The 19,211-nt window shown below is 34.8% G+C and overlaps 1 protein-coding gene across 7 annotated transcripts in view; it reads left to right on the forward strand.

The window, feature by feature from the left end:
* The first annotated feature begins 2,037 nt into the window (after positions 1-2,037).
* The window catches only part of LOC121306116 (myocyte-specific enhancer factor 2C), a 76,444-nt gene continuing 59,270 nt past the window's right edge, over positions 2,038-19,211 (forward strand). For 6 of the 7 annotated variants that reach the window (XM_041237836.1, XM_041237867.1, XM_041237883.1 and 3 more), the window contains exons 1-2: positions 2,038-2,200; positions 11,567-11,684. The gene's annotated coding sequence lies outside the window, so the exon portion shown is untranslated. Of the gene's footprint in view, positions 2,201-11,566; positions 11,685-13,257; positions 13,608-19,211 lie in introns of those variants that run through there. The other variant, XM_041237850.1, reaches the window with a different exon arrangement.

Here is a 19,211-nt window from a genome sequence, read left to right on the forward strand (position 1 = left end):
ACTATGATTTAAGAAATGGCTGGGAAATGGTTTCTATTTGTATAATGGTAACTGGTTCTTGATATACACATTTCTCAAGTTCAACACTATATTCAACTGGTACTTCATCCCTTATTGGGCAGTAATAACCTAGTATAATTGTATTTAGACCATTGCAGTGGAACTGACCTGCAGTGTGGGAATGGATTAGCATTAGGAAGAAACAGCAGCAGTTAATTCAATAGGGTTTAAAATAGTTACAAATCTCAAATGTAAATACGAAAACAACAGAGCCCAAAGGGGAACCAGTGATAATGTTTCTTGTACAATTAGGAGACAATACCATGGACTGTAAACCTTTGTTATAACTCATTTATTGGGTTGCAATTTGAACCACTGCAATCTTTATGGTGAACACAATAAGACATACCTGACTGAATCACCTAGAAAGCTTATTGTAAAACCTGGAATGGGTCCAACTGCAGATAATATCATTTTTTTCTCTGTAATGCTTCAAGATTCCTTCATATTGTTTGGTGACAGTAAATAGTATGGTGTAGAAGTAATTTACTAACTCCCATATGCTTTAGAAATGGTGAAAACGTGTAAAGAATTGCATCTGTGTGTATAATGAGCACATTGAACTTAATGGACTAATGATCTAGGGTGACCTGCCCAGCTTTAAGTGTCATTTTACCAATGGAATCCTAGGGCAGTTTTAAATTACTAGCAGGTCAAATAACATTGACTTCCTCAGAAGGCTTCTTTCATGGTTACAACCACTTGCTGTATTACACCTCTGTATTCTGTTTGTTTATTAGATTACTTCCACTTAGTATGGCAACGTCCTTTAAGACTAAATAATCTTTGTCTTATGATTTTAACATTTGCTAGTAAACCTAATCTTTTATCCTGTTTTGACAACTCAAGTGCAAGAATTTCATTACTAATTAAATATGGACCGCACACATGAAAATAACAACAGAGTATATATATATATAGATATAATTTTAATCAAACATTAGAAAACATGTTTTAATCATCAGTAGAAACAACAGTTGCTAAATGTAATTTTTATTAAAGTAAATCTAAAAAACAACTTGCAATCCTTAGCTTCACATACATTTTCCCAGAATGCATTGCACCGGTAGTAACTATTTCTCTTTTTGTACAGGCTGATGAACAATTATCTAGTAAGCTGTGTTTTTCAGAACTCTTTTGAATTCTAGAGCCAGCATTTTTCATTGCAACACAAAAATCTGATTTTTTGGTAATTTTGCAAAACGTATTTGTATATATATATATATATAGATATGATATAATATAATATATATATATATATATATATATATATATATATATATATATATATATATCATATGGTCACCAGTTTATCAAAAAATATACCAGTTTATACCAGGTGGTTTTACATGTGACACTTTATCTGACACCACATTTGAATAAGGTTTTGATTAACTAAATACATTGCGGTTCAGATTTTTTTAATCATTTTTTAACAGTAAGGGCTGGAGTTTTTCTCCTGTTTCTCTTTAATTTTGGAGTTAGTTTTTTGTGTGTAACAGGGGTATTGCATACTGTACCTGTAGCTGTAGCTGTGATTCCCTCACAAAAAAATGACTTCCTACTAAAACTTACTCACCTGTTTTCCAATTCATTAAATGAACAAAAACTAATTTTGCTTTTGGGAACATTTTTCTTGGATAGAGACATTTGGAAAGGAACTTTTTTTTAAATTTTTCAAGCTTATGAAAGAAATGTATTTTCAAATGAAGTGAATTTTTTTGATGGGAGTTGGATATATATATAAAAAAAAAATGAATTTGGAATGCTGCATGCTTTTGGGGGCAATAATCCTATGTTCTTGTGCCAGTGCTGTCAAAGATCTGACTGTTAGTGATACCTTTCAGAGCTAAATATACCCCAGAGTGACAGCAGCAGGTGGATCAGGACCTGCCAGACACTTGTGTTTGGGAATCACGCTTCCTATAGGCCAACAACTAAGTGGGGGAGAAAAACACTCTGTCTTCATTGCAGAGAGAGATCTGGTCAAACCAACACCCAAATTGGGTTTTTTCTCCACAAAGCCAGCTGGTCTGGCTTTATTTCTGCCGGAATTTCTTTACCTGTCAATGTTTGAACAAGCTGGCCCTCAGCAGGTGCTGCAGGGTGTAACTTCCTGGAGAAGCAAGTAACGGCGCTGGTAAGTTTTTGAATACAAGTCTCAAAAGTGTAAGAAGGGGTTTTCAATTTCTAAACTTGCTGTCAAGGAAGGGGTGAGTGAATGCAAGAGGTTGATGCTGTATGTGCTATTATATATATATATATATATATATATATATATATATATATATATATATATATATATATGTGTGTGTGTGTGTTTTAGAAATTAGGGTTAAAATATTTAGCGTTTTTTTTTCCATATCGATTTTTTTCTCTACGTTTTACATATGCACATATTATTATTATTAATATTCTTTTCCTTGTCTTTTTCTACAGTCGCTTTCATTTTATTTATTTATTTTGCTCTGTTGAGGCAAATGATTAAGAACACCTGCCTTTATAATGTGCACTGAGCTGTTAGTAAAAACTGTATTACTTCAAAACATTGTTTACTTTAAAAACAGTATGCCCATGAGGTATCTACCTAAGTGGCCACAATAGACTTCTACTTTCATTTATATCTCACAACTTGCAGCTCAAGTATGACATTTCTGGCTGAACAGTCAATCAGAAGAAATGTGCCATATTAAAAAAGGAAACAGAAGGAAATGGGTATTAAAACAACAGCCCTAATATATCAAAAAAGAAAACAAAAAAATCAGTTTTTGGATAGCTAGCTGACATCCACCTAGCAGTATTCCTCACAATAAAGCTGAACTTGCTGTGCAGTTATTATTGTTATTAGTATTTATATGAATTAAAGAGATTTATTACAGTCAGAAGCGACATTCCATACTGCAGTGCATAGTTGTATTGGAGACACCTGGCTAAGTAAGGCTTGTAAGGCAGTGTACGTGTTTTACCTGGAGAAAAGGTTCAATCAGAGATCATGCTGACAGCTCACATGATTACCCCTCGTGAGGAACATTCTTTAGATCTGTGAAAGATTTTAAATATAGACCACCAGAAGACCTTTTTTAATCTCCATAAATGTTCTTTGATGAGTTCTATTATGTTCTAAAAATAGCTTGTTGGAATTTGAAATCACTAAAACAAATGTCAAACATAGATAAATCCCACTTTACTAAGTTTGGTTTAGGCTGTATAATAAATAATAATAATAATAATAAATAATAATAATAATAATAATAATAATAATAATAATAATAATAATAATAATAATAATAATAAAATAATTTACAAACAGTAATCAATCTGTATTTTTTTTTTTGTAAATTTGTGGCATAGATTAAGCAGGCAAATCCTGGCATTGCTAATCCCTGAAACAAAGAAAACCATATAGAGTACCCTAAACATTATGGCATGCTATATAATAAAACACAACATTCCAAAAGGATTACACTCTGTTCATTGCAATGTCAAGCAGCTGCAATATAATTAGATTACAAAAATAAAAAATGCATATCAGCAAATTCTGCCTAACAAAATTCACACTTTAGCAGGGAATTGATATTCTTGTATATTCGGCAGCTCTATGAAGATCAAAAGGCAAAAAGCCCTAGAAGTGGACAGCAATGAAAGAAAAAGACATTCTACCATTTAATTCTTTATTTATGGAACGAATGACCTGTGTACAGTACAGTGAAGCTCTGCTTCTGTTGTCTTTACACGACTGGCAATGCAAGTGAAAGACAGTATAAATCAAAATAGAATTGAAGTAGTGCTGTGTGTGTAAGGTACATTCTAATAAACCATGGAAAAAAAAATGGAAAAACAAATGTGTGTTTGTAAGAAGAAATATGAAGAAACTGTATTATGCTTTTATAGGTTCTAATGTATCTATGTAATCGCCCTGCCTATGAAGACCAATACAGATTCAAATGTAGTATTTCAGATCTTAAAGCTGTCTATGTTTCATTAACATGAGTTTCAGTAATGTAGGGTATATAAAACATATGGAAGCAGTTACAATACATATTTTTTAAGAAAAGCAAAATGAGCTTTCATTTTATAATTACTAACAGCAACAATGTCATTTTCACAGCACAGTCCAGGTTTTCAAGTAAACTGCAGTAGGACTGCACCTTTCTCCAGATCCTTTCAACATAATGTTGTGGTAATTTGAGAACTAAAATAGTTCTTTAGCATATGTTTAAATTGGCCCAACAAAATTGAACTTGTTGACCTACAAAAAACTGCTTATGCCTTACTTACTTTACAACATTAGATTTGGTGCTGCAGGGTACTGTAGTTTGCCCATTTGTTACACACATTTATGGTATCTGGTATATCCAGGTGCCAGGCAAGATATACATGTTCTTACTGTAACTTTCAGGAATCATTGGTTGGCATCTGAAATAACAGAGACGAAATCTATAACGCTGGCAGCTCAACATAACTAGCCCCATAAAACATTGTTAAAACAATGAGTGTATTTACTTAGCAAATCCTTACTCTAAAACCCTACCACTGATTATATATGGGTTATCTTGTTTTAAAATGGTCACACTTTTACAATATTGCTGGCAAATCAATCAATCAATCAATCAATCTTTATTTTATATAACACCCTTCATAGTGGACCACAATCACAAAGCACTTTACAAACAAACATTAAACACAAGGCTAGAATGTGAAAATTCTAAAACATTGTGGATGCACATGTCATATAGATACAAAAGATACAGTGAAAGATCAGAAGTAGCAAAGACACATTAGCTAATAACATATTAGGCTTAAAGAGCATGGAAAGCAAGAGAACAAGTGGGTCTTGAGAGCTGATTTAAAGCGAGGGACAGTGAGAGTATCACGCACCAGAGCTAGGAAAGAGTTCCAGAGAGTCAGAGCCATGAAGCTAAACCAGCTTGAGGAGAACTGGTGCTCTTTCGCTTGAGGATAACAAGCAGGCCAGAGTGGGAGGAAATCAAAATAATGATACAAGGCTTGAACTCAGTTATTTAAGAATGTGCTTTCAAACTGTAGTAATCATGAGGTCAACAAAGGTCTAGAACAGGCTCAGAAACATTAAACTGTGTATTGTATTAATAACCCATGTGTTACAGCTTTGTGATTAGGACCCATGATAAGCAAAAAGTGTAGTGTGTCTAATTAATAAGAAACTGTGATATTATAAATTATAACTTTCAGGGTAATGTATTTGATAATGTCACAGGGGGTGAGACCGGAGTTGGTTTTGAGCTGGACGTAGTTTTCGAGAGGATAGACTGATAAAGATGAGACAGTATATGGTCTGGATTATGGGGGGACTACATATTATATATTCTATACATAATATATTTGGAAAATAACAATTATAAAAGGCAGTTAACATGGGAAACTAGATGCCATAATATATTATGATTTATAATGCTTGTCTTTAAAGACCATGCCATGGTTTTATCTTATATTGTTTACATACAAATACATTTTTTTAATTTACAATTATTTAATTAACTAGCACAAGATTAAAGAAAGAATATCTTTTTGAGTTTTGTGGGGGGGGGGGACGACGACAAAAAAAAAAACATTTACTACAGAGCAAATATAGACATACCACCATATTTTATTTCCATATCTCTGAGCAATTTTGAGCAAATTGGAATTTCTGTAATGAGGTCAGTACAAAATGACCACTAGAGGTGTGCACCATTCATTTCTTCCCTACTGAAACTGTGAATTTGTTAAAGTGTTTTACAGGGAGGCAGAAATAAATGGTGCACAGCCTCAATGCAGCCCAGTGGTCATTTTTATGTGGCCTCATTAACAAGGAACTAACTGATGAGTGAAAAGACTGAAATATCATTTGCTAATTAACAGACACAAAATCACATATTAATATTCAGATGCAGAAGGTGTAAAGCATTCCTTTTAAATAAACATTATTTGTTTTGAGGAAAAAGTCCATCCCTGAGATATTCCAGGTCATCACAAGCGCTCTTAAAGTGGAAGTCAAACTGAGATTGTACTTATCTGAATTCTGCTCTCCTGGTTATAGCTGCACTGTTTTCTACCATGGTAAAATCCTCGTGTTTCCAGTTTGTGTGAAGATATCAGTCATGGTTCGCTGGCATGAATAATGATAGAAAAATTTTGGCACTGGTTTTCCTGTGCAGTCTTTCTTGTTTCTATACATTGCAACTTGAGAGCGCAAAGACACACCATGTCGGGTACCTGCAGTATAACACTCAAAACACACAAATAGCAATAATGAGGGAAGACAAGCATGGGTTTTACGTATTTTATTTGCGATTACACCCAAGTAGTATACATTAATTGTAAAAATACCAAACAAATGGATCCTTTAAAATGTTTGGAACATTTTTCCACTACAGTGTTGCAAAGTGGACAGCTGGTTTTATAATCATTGCGTACAATGGTAGCTATTTCTGTTCCAGCTGCTTGCTAAAATGTTCCTACAGTATAAGCCTGTATGACGACAATAAAAATCTGCAGTCATCTAAGCAATCAAGGGCACCTAGTCATTAACACCTGTGACTGCACATCCCGTCCCCTGCTGCAAAAAAAAGGTGCAAAAGGGAACACGTAACACCAAATGAACCCTTTCAAACTAGCGTATGCTAAAAACGAATTACTTATTATTATACAGCAATGACTTCAGAACTGGTAACAAGATTTCAGCAATCCAAGTGCACTGCACAAATACTCTGGCTGTTGATAACCATACTGGAAATGTTTCAGAGGTGCAAAGACAGGTGAAATATTATTATTATTATTATTATTATTATTATTATTATTATTATTAATAATTCATTATGTCCCAACACACCAGCTCAAAGAACAGGCTTGTCCGAACAATCCCCCTTCCCAATCCCAAATTCCAGCTCACTTACTGATTCATTGTGTGACCCTGAGCAAGTCACTTAACCACCTTGTGTTCTGTCTTTTGGGTGAGACATTGTTGTAAGTGACTGCAGCTGATGCATAGTTCACACACGCTGGTTTCTGTAAGTTGCCTTGGATAAACAAATAATAATAATCACAGAACAAAATATCACATTATATATTATCACAATACAGATAACAGCAATTATAAAGTACAGTAAAATCAGTAGAAAATAAGATCAGTTTCAAATAATTACATTAAAGAGCTAATAATGTTAGAGCAGACTAAGGCAACAATTTATTTTCTATGAATTTACTTTAACATCCAGTGAAGTTCATTAATAGCTCATTAAAGCTTTCTCTTCTGCTCAGTCCTAAGGCAGTTCCTGTGTTTCAGGTACACAGCTTATATGGGAAGTGACAAGTGGAATCAGAGCGCTGCAACTCTGCTATGCTCCTTAATGCCAACCGACAGTGACTGCCACAGTGTAAGCGTGTGAGCATTGGTTTGCTAAAGGGAGTGACATCAGTCTACATTAGTGTGTGCTATCTGTAGGGTTTAATTGTAATATGCACTGTTATTTAACCTGTGCTGAGTTTTTTTTCCTGCTTGTACAATCATAATTTCATCATTAGAACCATTCATAACATTCTACTATTCTTTCAAAATCCAGTCAGGCCATGCAAAAGCTTCATAGTCAAATATAAAAAAAAACTACAGAATTTGATTTTTTTTTTCAGAAAGATGTAGCATTCTGTTATCTGTTTAACAAGATAGATATAGTATTTATTTTGCAGACAGTAGTGAACATGACAGAGTCATGTTGGGTAAGGCAGAAAACACAATACAAACCCTGGCAAGTTTTCAATTGCTTTTAGACAATGCAACTGTGGAAACTGTAGATGTATGGTAAACAAAGGAGAGAACACTATGGTCCTTGGGCTTCATCTATAATGCGCAGTACTGCTTACCTTACAAAACATGTACATTAGCATACACCTATTCTCTGAAGGGATGATACTGCACGCTTTAAACCAACAATGTCGATGAGAAGGTAGGAGACAATTTTCAATATGTAGAGTGGTGAGGGTATGGATTGGGTTAACTAGCCATATTGCTGAAACTGAATCTTTGGGATTTAGATAGAAATATGTGCATAAATAAATGGATGAAGAACAAAATAATATAAGAAAAAATCATCTTACCTTGTCTGTATGGTAAATGACCTAATCTACTGTATGGATCTGTCTCTTATCTTCCCTAGTGGTTCATTGCTAAAGTAGATGAATGTGCATACCGGTATGTTGACAAGTTAGAAGTGTGCAAAACCAAGTTACCACAACTGAGTACAACTTCCCTTCATGCACTTGCATCCCCCCCCCCCCCCCCCCCCCCCCCCCCCTTTTCTTTGTATTTAGGCCCCTTGAAGTTTATCATCATCAGGCTGTTCTTCATGTTCTAAAGTCACTGGATAGACTACATTGACGCCAAATATGCTGATGTTCATATTTACATAAATGTTAACACATTTCTGAATTTCATAATGCATTTTCAAACAGCCTAAAACCGGTAACAATTTTTGAAATCAGTTAAAAAATATGTGGCGCCATCCCTCGCCTGAAGACTGTTGCCTTAGATACGTCTCACTTCATAGGGCAGCAGGTTCCAGAAATTACTACAGTGATGCCGTGGGGAATTTCCTTACAAGAGTGTGAGCTGATAATTATGTATCTCCGAACGGCTAGCATGTGGAAATGTCACCATCCGACAGGGTGCGAGAAAATTAGGTTTCGGAGGACAGCAACAAAATCTTTGAGTCTGGCCTCCCTACGATCAACACAAATGAAAAATCACAATTTGGAGAGGTGGCGACTTTCAAGCAGCAAGTCAACATGCAGTTTAGCTGACTGTGTGCAGTGGCAGTGACATACTCTGCCAGAACCTGCAAGGCAGACTTGCCTGATAAAGCTCCTGCAAAGGTTCTCAGAAGTCAAAGCAAGTAAAGTGTACACCTGCTGTTCACCTGCCTTGGGAATAGATCATTTGAACAACACCTCCAAAGACACTTCTCTATTTAAAAAATGTACCTGTACAGCAAATCTCCAGAGCAGGCCAGGTACCTGACAACATTATCTTCCCTGACAGTCTCATTGTATTTTCATGTGACGTGTATTCACAATGTGACTTGTAAATGTTTCAGTGAAGTGTTCTTTATGCTTGGCAACAAAAGACCAGCTCTACTGATTCTGATTGGCAAACATAACACTTCTTAATATATTCATTATGAAACATTAAAGTCCAAAAACTGTAACAATTAGAACTATGGCACAAATGCATTATTTTGCTTAATTCTGCAGCCACGCCAAACCCTAAAAAATGCCATTACTTCTCTCAAAAACAATTCTGCATTATATTATATATATATATATATATATATATATATATATATATATATATATATATATATATATATATTATCACAAACATCTAGATTATTGTTCTATAGCACTATAAAGAATATTGTTGTATCCACATGGTTTTGTAAATATGGGGTCAACAGGTAACATTTGTGGTTTGTTAATGGGGCTCAATGAATACAAATTAAAGAAGGGAGGGCTGCAGGATTGGAAGAACTTTTCCTTCCTTATAATGGACATATTAAGTAACCCCGAGAAATTATACACTTACAGAAATTGAGTATTTAACAGGATGGCAATTTGTATCAATTTGGCAATTTTGAATGGTTTCTGGAAAATTGCACAGCCACTTCATTGATGCCAATAAAGTTTGCTTTTACGTTTCACCTTACATACTTGGAAACTGTAGTGGAAAATTTAGAAGTCCAAAACACTCTAGGGAGATATCTCAGTGTGTGTGGAGGGGGGCAGTGTCTGGGAACTGGACCATAAAATATATATTATGGAGATATTTTAACGTTTCATATTAAATGTGATCTTTACTAACTTCCCAGCTTTTTGAATTTGAATCAATATACAGTCCTCAGTTTACACTGCAGGGTGGAGATTAAACAGATATATGGAGACAAAGGCAAGTGAAAGGATAACATGTAGGCTAGGTACAGTTCTGCAAATTGAATGCACGCTCATCCAAGATCCTGAGGCTTGTATTATTAGCTGCTGAAGGTATTGGACTCATTATTGTTCTGTACTGTATTAGGCATTTGTCCAAAATTCAACAGAAAGAAAGGGTCAGATTGTTGATATATATATATATATATATATATAATATATATATATATATATATATATATATATATATATATATATATATACTCACAAAAATGTTTTATTTATTTTTTTTTATTTTATTTGATTTATTTTATTTATTTATTTATTTATTATTATTATCAAAAATGTGTTCACCAGTCATTGCTGTGTATTACACTGCGCTGCTTGAGTCCCTTTCGTTCCTTACACAGCTGCGCTTTTCCTGAGTTCAAAACTGGCATAGAGATAGAAATTGTGTAGGTAGGGTGCGCGGGTGTCATTTGACCTCGAGAGAGCATGTAAGGGGCGAGGCTTGCTCTCTAGAAGTCCAATAAGAGTCGATATCTGGGCACTGTGATGACAGCAAACCACTCCCCTTCCATGTGACAATGACAAGCAAACGAGATAGACTGGGGAGTTGGACTACGCAGTGAATTTACTGTACAGAAAGAGTAATGCATTCGGCGCAGTCTAAAGCAAAATTGTATTTACGTTACAAATTCATGTGTAACCCAGTCCTTTCATTTTCTGAAAGTCTGAAATCATTTCAGTTCCTCATTTACTACTTTAGAAAGAATTGCGAGCTGTTGTCAAATTGCCTTGTTGACGGCGACTGACATTTAAACTGATAATACAATGCTATTAATGTATTTAACAGTATAATAGCCCATTTTTCTTCAGATTTCTGCATGAATTTCCATGAGCTCAGTGCGAATTCCCTTGATCAATGGTTTAACAAACAGTAAATAATCGCTATTAAGAACGCCGCATTTATGCAAGGCAGATTGGCATTGTTCGTCAGAAGTTTCTGTTCCAGTGTCAGCTTGCTAACATAAAAATACACCCATGCGCGCACACACACACACACACACACACACACACACACACACACACACACACACACAGACACCGTCTGTGCTTATTTTTTTATTTTTTATTTGTGTGTGGGACTCGGAAGGTATGAGTCCTGGTACATAGACAGCGGCATCACTGATACATGCCCTTGCATTTGTACACAGTGTTAGTTAATTGATAAATAGACTGCAAGATGACTGCATTGTATCATACTGTGGGTTTGTAAAAGACTACAAACAAACCAGCCCCCACATGTATAAATGAACCAATGCCAACAGATACACGTCTGTAGAATGAGATAAAAAGCATTCCAGTCATGGTGGTGAGTGAGTTTCACAAGCCTTGGTTAGCCACATGTAGGTGCGTTTAGCACTAATTAATATTGTAAAGAATGCTTTATGACCAAAAACTAAAATCAACTTTTTTGGACCCTGTGTATAGGGGGCGGGGGCAGGGGGGTAAACTGTAGTTAAAATATTTTTTTTATTTGCTCCACTCATCTTGTTTTTTATTTCAGGTGCCAAAGAAGAACTGTAACGTGTGAAGAGACTTTAAAGAAACACTGACACAGTGAAAGAAAGGATTTGAAATTGAGGCCTGGATAGTGGGAGACTTGGATGTGGTGGGAAAGGAAGGTGTGTATGTCTATGCATATGTAAACTTATGAAAGCCAATAGAACATGCACACTAGTAATGTATGATGTGCTATCCAACATACGCAGTCACTACAAAGCTGGAGGTCTCCAGTTTGATCTACTTTCAGTATTCATAGTAAGTAGCCTATTAGTGAGTTCTGTATCATTTACCATGTATGGTTCTGCTTAGATGTTGGACTTACCTTTATTGACCAATCCGTCAAGAAAATAGGCCTGCTTCTGAAAATACTTCTACAATCGGAATTTCAGAAGTGAGGTGGTTTGAAAAATGATCACAGGGGGTGTGCAGCTGTAATTGTGTATAGATATAGATATAGGGGTGGGGAGGGGGCAGAAAAGAAAACGACCTCACTTCATCATCTCATATTCTGCATTGAGGAGTCTTATCAGAAGCAGTGTCCAGTAAGCCCTGTGAGCTCAGCAGAAGCAGTAACTGACAATTACACAAAACAAACACACCAGGAAACTAAACAGCAAGAACAGAATATTATGAAACTCTACCTGCTATAAAGTAGTAATGTAAAAGCTTTTATTTTGATAGTGTAACAGACTATTTTTCATGATAAATTAATTGTTACATGTTACATTCGTGTACCATTCAGGCACTCTGTTCTTTTTAAATGTTATCAGGCAGCCACACTGTATGGCACTTTTTTTCTCCCTGAACTACATTGGTTTGTGGATAAGATTGTTTATTTGCAATTTCCTTCCATTATCAGAAGCCTTATCTGAGCTGATATGCGCGTCCTGTTTTGATGCAGTCCAGGAGGCTCTCCTGACACAGGACCACACCTACCCAGACTTGAACATGTTGTTAATGAATCAATACATGTATAATTCATTTATTAATTAATTCACCAGTATACATGTCATCATTTATTTTTTTAATACTACATTACTATATAATACAATAGTTGCAGTCTCCAGTAAATGGCCTGTTTGTTGAAATACACAGATCAAGTTACTGGATGTTCAATTAACCCGACATGAAGGTGCTGCTGGTTACCTACACGACTCTTAAATCGATATAACTGTTATACACATGTTTGAGGTTCCCTTATACTTGTATAATAGTTAAATCCGCCTAAATAATATATTTGTAATATTAATTAACATTTGTTTTGTATTGTTACCACAATTACTCAGACCGCATTGTAATATGTAAACATTTAATTACATTTAAATAAATACATAACCCTTGATCAAAGAACTCAAACCACACGGCTCAGAAAACTTAACATAAAGACACTAATCTGCTACCCTAAATTGTATACGAACTTCATAATTCAATGTTAAGAACTTTCGTCTTTTGTAGTACAGTAAGTATGGTAAAGTGTGTGGTGTAAAATGTCCCTTCTAGCCAATAGTTGTCCGGAGTATGTTGTTGTCTGACTGCTTTGCCAGTATAGTTACGATAATCAGGAAAAGTGCTATACTGTATTTGTGTTATTAAAATACTTGGGAGATCAGGTCCCGCCCCCTTTACAAGAGTGAAACCGATTAGTTTCCTACACTGGGAGAGGGAGCGACACGGTTGGGATTGTGGGAGAGAACGGGAGCAAGCAGACCTCATCATCAGCAGCAGCAGGCATTCTGTCTATCCTTCCTTCCTTTCTCGAGATATTGCAAGGGGCTGATACCAGCTCCCCTCTCCTTGAGACACTGACAGTCATTTCCTCAACGTTTCATGGCAGCCAAGAGACCGGCTACTTTTGTTACCGATTCAGAGGCACTTTTCACGTTGTTCACTTGAGTTCTGTTGCTGCAGTGCTGGATTAAAAGTGCGTTTTGTTTCAAGCTCCTCGCATTTCGCATTGCACTGTGTACCAGGTGCAAAAGAGACAAACAAAGATCGTCTTTTGGTAACAGCTCTTTTACCGGACCAGTTTCATGAATAAAACAGTAAGTACTCCAGTTGCAGCAGAGAATACGTCGGTTATTACCCACTACGGGTACATGCTTTGGAAAAGTGTCCCTTCTTTTTTAGTTGACAATGTGTCATTTTGACATCCCGGGCGAAGTACAGTGCAGTGTGGAATCTAGCGTGTGTTTCTTCAGAGTAACTTTATTGCTGTTAATATAGCTTGCTCTAACATCTGGAGTTTTGTTGAATAGAAAGGTTATGCATGTTTGCGAGGCTAAAACTGTATTCAAGGTCTGGCTCGTGGTTCTGTTTGTGTTTTTTACAACTGCTTTGACCTTGTTAAAAAAAAAAAAAAAAAGTCTGCATCTAAAAACAGAAAGATAACAAGCAAATCTTCACACATGGGTGTTATTCTAACTACGTTATTATTATTATTATTATTATTATTATTATTATTATTATTATTATTATAGTTATAGTAGTGGAGGTAATGTATTATTATTATTATTATTATTATTATTATTATTATTATTATTATTATTATTATTATCGATGAGCTATAGCCTAGCTGTAGAGGAATGGCTAATTGCGATACTGCATGAGGTAAAGCTCTCCTACAGGCGTGTTTACGAGCTGCTTTACACTTGCAAAGTTAATTGTACGAAACTGTTATATGCTCTCGTGGAAATACATATCTATCATTTCACATTATACTTATATTGGTCAGGATTACCCGGTGTCGCTGATTGTCTTTTAGTGAAAAGTGCAAACTGCTGTAGCATGCAGAAGTTTCAGATAGGGACTGAAACAAATGCTAGCTATTCGCAAACAGCGAGTTAAATACAAAACTATATACACTAGTAGGAAAATGCATTGTTAACCCAAACATGTAAGATAATGTGCATTCATAAAAAAGACAGGGCACGTGATTTTTAGTATTATTTTACAAGTCCATTTTTTAGTATGCGCTTTTGAACAAAAGTATGTATTGATATAATAACAATTAACACCCACACACCTTACCATATGTATTATGAATTTAATAATGTAGACGTCATATATATTTTATTTTACTATTTAAATATTTGATCACTTTCTTTTTTCCATGATGAAGCTGGTATTGTTATAGGTATGACTTTTTTTTTTAAGAACAGGTATTCATATTAAAATGCTTTGATACATAAATACCAGGGCTGGGGAGAGCTTAGCAAAAGCGGGCAGAGTGCCAGTGTTTTATTGCAAGTCTTTAGAGAATTACCTTGGCAAAGTAGGGTTTTCAGCATCACAAACTTGGTGGTGGATTTAATGATGCTAATTTAAAGAACTGAAGTTACTCTGTTTTCTTAGTTACTCCAAATGGGTAGCTAGGTGGCCAGCACTCCATGCTATGCCAGGCAAAAAAAAAAAAACAAAAACAAAAAAAAACAACTGACTAGTTTTGTTTTTGCTGGCACTCTGTGTTGGGTATTGTGGTTGCAGAGTAAAGATGTTTAAATCAAGCATAATAACTGTAATCCCTGGGGCTTTGGCAAGGACATGGAAACATAACCACCTGTGAACCAACATTAACCTCCCAAGTTATTTGTGTTTACCTACGTTCCGATCTCACTCAATGATCCCCATGTATGTTTTTTTTCAACCCATACTGTAATGTTTTTTTTTCAAACAATAGGGATTTTGCTGATAATGTAATTCCCATTTTGTTAAATAAATACACAGAAGAACATATACAATGAAACCTCACTGTCATTGTCTCTTTTACGTGATCCCACACTTGTCAAGCACAGTGTGTGATCTTTGAAGTCTTTCGGGATGCTTGTTATTACAAAGACTGCATGATATGACAGCTGTCAGTGTCGTCTGCTCTGAACTGATTGCTATAGACTTATTGTAAGTTTTGTTCTCTGGATTAAAAAAAAAATGACTTGGCTGACGAAAGCATAAACAGCTTTTAAAAGAAAAATCAATAATACCAGTTAAATATTACACTGGAATGCACTGTATTATTAAGTTGTTTGGGGTGGAGGGGTGGTATACAGTCATATAATAACTTTATAAGCTGTTGTGTTGTATAACATACTGCATATTTCAAAATCAGCAGATAAATTAGTATTAATTTGTGAAATTTACCCGCCACAGACCAAATTAACCTGCGTTATTCATATATTTAAAAGTAAAGGTTTGGCAGTCATTGCAATACATTTTTTTGTAATATATAAATGTTTTAGGGCTCAATTGTGTGGAAATGTTTTACAAATGAAGTGTAAATGTATATTGTTCTGTATTTTAAATCAAATCCTGTATGCTACAATATTTCAAACCATATTGAATTGAAGTAGGATTTATCCTGCTTTTCTACTTTTGTTTTTAAATCTGCAGTGAAGGTCATAATAATTGGAGGTCTCATCATTACAGTCCTTAAATATGTCTGCTTTAGATTAGTATATCTGTATTAAAAGTATATTAACGTTTAAAATGGAAGTCTTGTAAATATAATTAGAAACAAAACATCAGGTTGCAGCGCTGTTTTTTTTAAAATTATATTTGCTTTTAAAAAAAACAAAAATAACAATAACTTGTTTAGCTTAACAGTTGCCTGTTGCTCCTAAAATGTTTAAAATAAGCTGCTTAGATCTTAAGTAAATGTGCTGCATATGAACAAATGATTAGACTTGTGTCTTCAGTAAAGTACTTTAATCTCAAAGCCACACCGGGTACAGCACGGTGCTTGTTCAGTGGGACCTGTCAACAATAGGAAATCAGACGTGCTTTTGCAGGCAATTCACAAAAACCAACAGTGACAACAGAATCTTCTGTGTCTCACAAAAGAAGGATTAGGAGGCTCACGTGTCACTCTGATTGGCCAGGGACTAGAGGTGATTGTTGGGTCAGGCAATCCGAGCAATCTGGTTTCAATTGATTATTATATAAGGAGACAACGTCTCTGTTGCCTAGCTCATATTAACTGTAGCTCAAACCTGCTGCCTAGTAATGCCTTTTAATCTGGTCTGTACAGCAATTTTGTATGGATTTGAGTGAAAGTAAGAAAGATAAACTAAACGAAAAAGATTTAGCAACATGTGTTTCGCTCTGAATGTTAGTTATACACCTTCATGTAAGTGTTCTGTAATCCTGAAGAAAGATAAATAACTATATGGTTGCTTACATTTGAACAATACTGCTTTGAAAGGTGGTAATGCATTCAGTTACTGTTACTAAAGTTTATAATTATTCACATTATCCCTATTTTAGTTACGTATGCAATAATGTTAAATTGACAGTTTAACACTTTATTTTTTATTAATTCTGGACTCCAAACAAGCACGTAGTGAAGAGTGTGATAAAAAATAATAAAAAAATAAAAAACATGTTGTGTGATATATGCCTGTGATAGTGAGAATGAGTATTATTCACCTCACAAGTGGAAGAACACACTGTTAATATTATACAACGATTGTGCTACATTATTACGTGGCTCTGTAGATTAAGCAAAATGTGAAGCAATGAAACAGGCAGACAATTATGTTGAGTCGCAGAGGTGAAAGAATGCAAGCCCAACTACAAAATTTAAAAATATATATTTTTTCCTACAGTTTACAATGCTAAAGTTAAATTTTTTAATTTTTTTGCAGAGTAACTGCAGTGTACTAGGGAATTATAAAATGTAGTAAAGCAATGTTAGAGACCAGTCAAGCTTATTGAAAAGCAGAGTAATAAAACAACATGGTCAAATGTAACTTTCATTAGCCTTTATTGGTTGCCGTGGCTTAACAGATATAACACTAGAACTTTGCAGACTTCCCTCCAGTAGACTAGTCCATAAACAGTTTTTTTCAGTATATCAGACATGCACAAACATTTCTCCCCAAAGCAGTTTATATATTTTTTCTTAGCATTACATTTCATTAAAGCAGAGCAGACCTCTGAAGTAGAATTAACCTCCATGAGTTGGTATACTTGCTAGCAATTCTGCAGAGTAGTTATCTAAGGACAAGTATACTTATCGGCAGTTTTTCAAGTTTAAAGCACTTTCTGGGTTTTCTTTTTTCAAAAATGCTAAGCAGAAAAAACACTTTGGTCTTACTGTTACTGCAGTTTTCTTCAGCACCGAGAAGTCCAGTTTGGTTTTGTTGTTGTTGTGCCATGTGCATTGGCACGTTCATCTTTCCAGGCTACTGTTAAGTAATGCTTTGTGTGTTTATGTTTTACTTCTTGATAATATAGAATCAAATTGAAATGCACATTTGCGTCTCACACTTTTAACAGATGCAAGCAATTATATTTGCTATAAGTCGAGGGCTCATTTAAACAGCTTTGCAGGCAGGTGCTGTACCTACTTTTATTGACAAGAAGAACATCTCGTAGCGCACCTTTTATCAAAGACATCTGCAGTCCATCAAAACAACAGTGTTTGTATCATCAGACATATACAGGACTATCGGCTGTTTTATTGATTGTCTGTAAAAAGAACAAGTACAGCATGTGCTGAAATAACTTTTAAGGATACAGGATTGCTTGAATTTTATTCTCTCTGTAATCAGCACCAGTATTCTGTAACCTAATTTCACTGATAACTGAAATGAGTTACGTACACTTCAAGGCTGTTAGGATTAAAAAAAAAAAAATCCTATCTGATTTTGTTTGATTTAAACAATGGGTTATGTACTATTTAATTTAATTGAATTTTGGATATATATATATATATATATATATATATATATATATATATATATATATATATATATATATATATATATATATATGTTTTTATTTGATTTTGATTTTATTGTATTACATTTTTTTTTATTATTATTTTAATGTTGGAAACTCAACCAGGCAGAACAGATTCCAATTCAAACTCAACAAGACTAGCAGGGCGCTGACTACATCTCTGTGTCGGTTAAACGCGTTGATTTTTCCCCTGAATGTGAGAACTGATCTGTTACAAATGGTTGGAAAAGGCGCACCTCGGCCCATGTCAGATGTGTTCAGCAGGCCACGCTGCCAGAGTCGCTGGGTGGTCTAGGAGGGCAGACCCCATAGCCAGCCCGTGCTAGTTAGTATCAGGTACAAACATGTGCAACATCTGGGTGAGAATCCAAACCCGATTTTTTGATTGGATTATCATAGATGAGAAAGTAGGAAAGAAGAAAATCATTCCAGCATTATTATTTTTTAAAGAATAATTAAATCTATTTGAAAGAGAAGCTTTTTAAATTATTAGTTGCTGAGTTTGCATGCAAGACTGATTATTTTCTATTTGTATTTATTTTCAGGCACTGGAAAAGACATTTAGCGTTGTTTTGAATGTTAACAGACAAGGGAGTATCCAAACTGCATTAAAAAAAAAAAAGTTATTTCCACAGCGCATTAATTTGGAAGTTTCAAAGTCTTTGCAGATTTTTAGTAATCTCTTGATGATCTCTGTACGGATCACAGAATGGTATTTGAGTATCTGTCATCAGTAGCTTTGAAAAAAAAGAAAGTACAGCTTTTTATTTCAAATTTAATCTGATGTTAAAGAAGTACCATTGCATTTGGTTTTAAACAGGCGTTATAAATAAAACAACCTTTTACAGGACATTAAAACTGCTTGAAACTTCAAGGTAAATTTACAGTATAAATAATTTGGCATACTAATA

Source organism: Polyodon spathula, chromosome 2 (genome assembly GCF_017654505.1).
Source record: "Polyodon spathula isolate WHYD16114869_AA chromosome 2, ASM1765450v1, whole genome shotgun sequence".
Taxonomy (NCBI): Eukaryota; Metazoa; Chordata; class Actinopteri; order Acipenseriformes; family Polyodontidae; genus Polyodon; species Polyodon spathula.